Raw genomic sequence first — 3,003 nt, forward strand, 5'->3', positions numbered from 1 at the left:
ATGGTCTACAGAACAAACCATCATTATACAATAGCTTGCCTAATTACCCTGCCCTACCTAGTTAACCTAATTAACCTAGTTAAGCCTTTAGTTGTCACTGAGCTGAATAGAAGTGTCTTGAAAAACATCTAGTACAATATTATTTACTGTCATTATGGCAAAGATAAAATAAATCAGTTATTAGAAATGAGTTATTAAAACTATCATGTTTAAAAATGTGTTGAAAAAATCTCCTTCCGTTAAATAGAAATATGGAAAATAAATAAACGGGACTAATAATTTAGGGGGTTTTATAATTTTGACTTCAACTGTACTGTATATGCATAATAAAAAACATTCATACCTTTATGATAATATATACATAAACCATAATTAATATGGATAATTGCAGGCAAACACTGCCAAAAAATCATAAATCATGTTTTTACACTCATGCACAATAAATAAACAAGGTTTATGAAAATTAATAGAAAATGAAAAATTAATAATTTACCGAAAGAAATATGAGTTAAATATGCATAACTTGCTTGGTTACATTTGCTAAGCATGTGTTCTGTCCAATATTTACCCACTCGTCAAACAGGTTGCCTTCATCCCAGCTATTTTTAGAGTGCCACAATAAAAAGCCAAATACGCTTCATACTTTGGTGATGACAGTGATTGTTATGGCTCAGTTGAATTTAATTAAACCAAAACATCATGCGCAATCCTGCTGTCTTTTCTGTCTGCATCATCGTCAGCTCTAGTGGCAACCTGAAATCCGAAAGGATGTTTTTACTTGGTGAAAATCCCATATGCAAAGTCTTGGTTTCTTTTGACATGGCCTGCAGTGATCGTATATACACAGATCAAAGTGCAAATATCAAACAGAAAGGCCACCTGTCAAAGTGTACATATGCAATTAAAACGCTCGCATCAAGACATTTTATAAATCATAGGGCAGAGCTTTGCAGGTTTAGACAAGACATCAGACACGTATGAAAACACTGACAGAGGCAGCATTAGTAGATGGCAGAGCAGGACAGAGGGTAAATGATCAGATTCAGATTATACTATGGCAGTCATTAGCCCCTGAATTACAAATTTAGACAGCAGCACATTGACTATATAAAATCAGCTGATCTTCTAGCCCTCTAAAAGTGTTTGTTTTAGAAAGAATGTTTGTTGTCTGAATTGTTTCTCGCCTGTACAGTGATATTAGTCCCATAGATAATAATAATGGAGTGAACAAGTCACAGATTTGTGTTGCAACATTATCACGTTTATATTGTAATGTTTGAGACACTTTACAATCTACAGAGCCCTCCACAGAAAATCTGACGAGAAGCTGAAGTGATGTCATCAGAACTGTTGATCCACATATTGGCTGAAGTGAGAAAATACGAGTTTGTCAAAACGTGCTCAAGCAATAGACTAACTCATTCTTTCATTTTCCTTTGGCTTAGTCCCTTATTCATCAGGGGTCGCCACAGCGGAATGAACTGCCAACTTATCCAGCAAATGTTTTACACCGCGGATGCCCTTCCAGCTGCAACCCAGTACTGGGAAACATCCAAACATACTTATTTACAAACATACAGTACGGCCAGTTTAGTTTATTCATTTTACTGAAAGCCCAGGCGGACTGGCCATAGGGAGCACCGGGACATTTCCCGGTGGCCTGATGGTCAATCCGGCCAGCCACTGTGAGTCTGCCCTGGATGTGGCCTGGGATGTGGCACTGGATGTGGCCTGCTAACTGTAACTTTGGCCTGGTTGACAATGTCTCCCCAGTCCCCCACTGCTAAAAGCGCATGTCCTTGTACTGTGGGGGAAATCAGAGCACCCAGAGGAAACCCATGCCAGCACGGGGAGAACATGCAAAGTCCTCAAAGAAATGCCAACTGACCAAGCTGGGACTTGAACCAGCAACCTTCTTGCTGTGAGGCGACAGTGCTAACCACTAAGCAACAGTGTTGCCCTGCAATAAACTAATCACAAGATATAACATAAGAAAATTGAAGTGTTTTTCCATCTTGAATGAATGTACACCAATCTGTTATACAATCTATATTACTGTATAAGTCATTTGTCAGTTGAAAATGAAATATGACCTAAAGAAGCATTTACTAAAATAGGAAGTAAAACTATTAATCCCTCCTACAAAACCTTACAATATTAAGCTATACAAAATAATATTTGTGCATATACATTAGATTATTCAGTCCTGAAGCCAAATCTGGAGCTTATCTAACAAAATAACTTATGATAATAACACAAAAACTAGTACACCCACATTTATGTTATAGAAAAATACAAAATACAAATTTAAAAACAGAGGAAAATCAAAAGAAGCGAAAAAAGTAAAAATGTATTTGAAATATTGTAGGTTGTAATTGCTCATCTTGATTGGTTACACTGGAGACACAATTTCATGACAATACTGTTATTACATTCACATCAGCTAGAGGGCGCATTACTTAAAGGGATAGTTCACATTAAATAAATAAATATAATTTACTCAGTATTTATTTACTTGCCCTCACATGGGTCTAGACATTTATAAGTTCCTTTATGTGTTAAGCACAAAAGAAGATATTTTAAAGAATGCTGAAAACCGGGCAGCCAACACTTCAAAAGATTTTTTTTTGCATGTGTGAAGAACAGTTTGGAGCAGGGGTGACCAAACTCGGTCCTGTTGGGCCGGTGTCCTGCAGATTTTAGTTCCAACATGCCTCAACACACCTGCATGGATGTTTCTAAAAAAAAAAAAAGCCTAGTGAGAGCTTGATTAGCTAGCTCAGGTGTGTTTAATTTGGGTTGGAACTAAACTTTGCAGGGCACCGGCCCTCCAGGACCGAGTTTTGGCAACCCTGGTTTGGAACAAGTGAAGGGTGAGTTAGTGACAGAGTTTCAATTTGTGGGTGAACTATCTCTTTAGCAAACAACCAATCAAATTTTTTTAGAGAAAAGTATCATTTAAACCTGTTATAAATGACCTCAAAAACTAAATTAGCAACATGT

The sequence above is a fragment of the Danio rerio genome, chromosome 14 (genome assembly GCF_052040795.2).
Source record: "Danio rerio strain M-AB ecotype USA chromosome 14, GRCz13ab, whole genome shotgun sequence".
Lineage (NCBI taxonomy): Eukaryota > Metazoa > Chordata > Actinopteri > Cypriniformes > Danionidae > Danio > Danio rerio.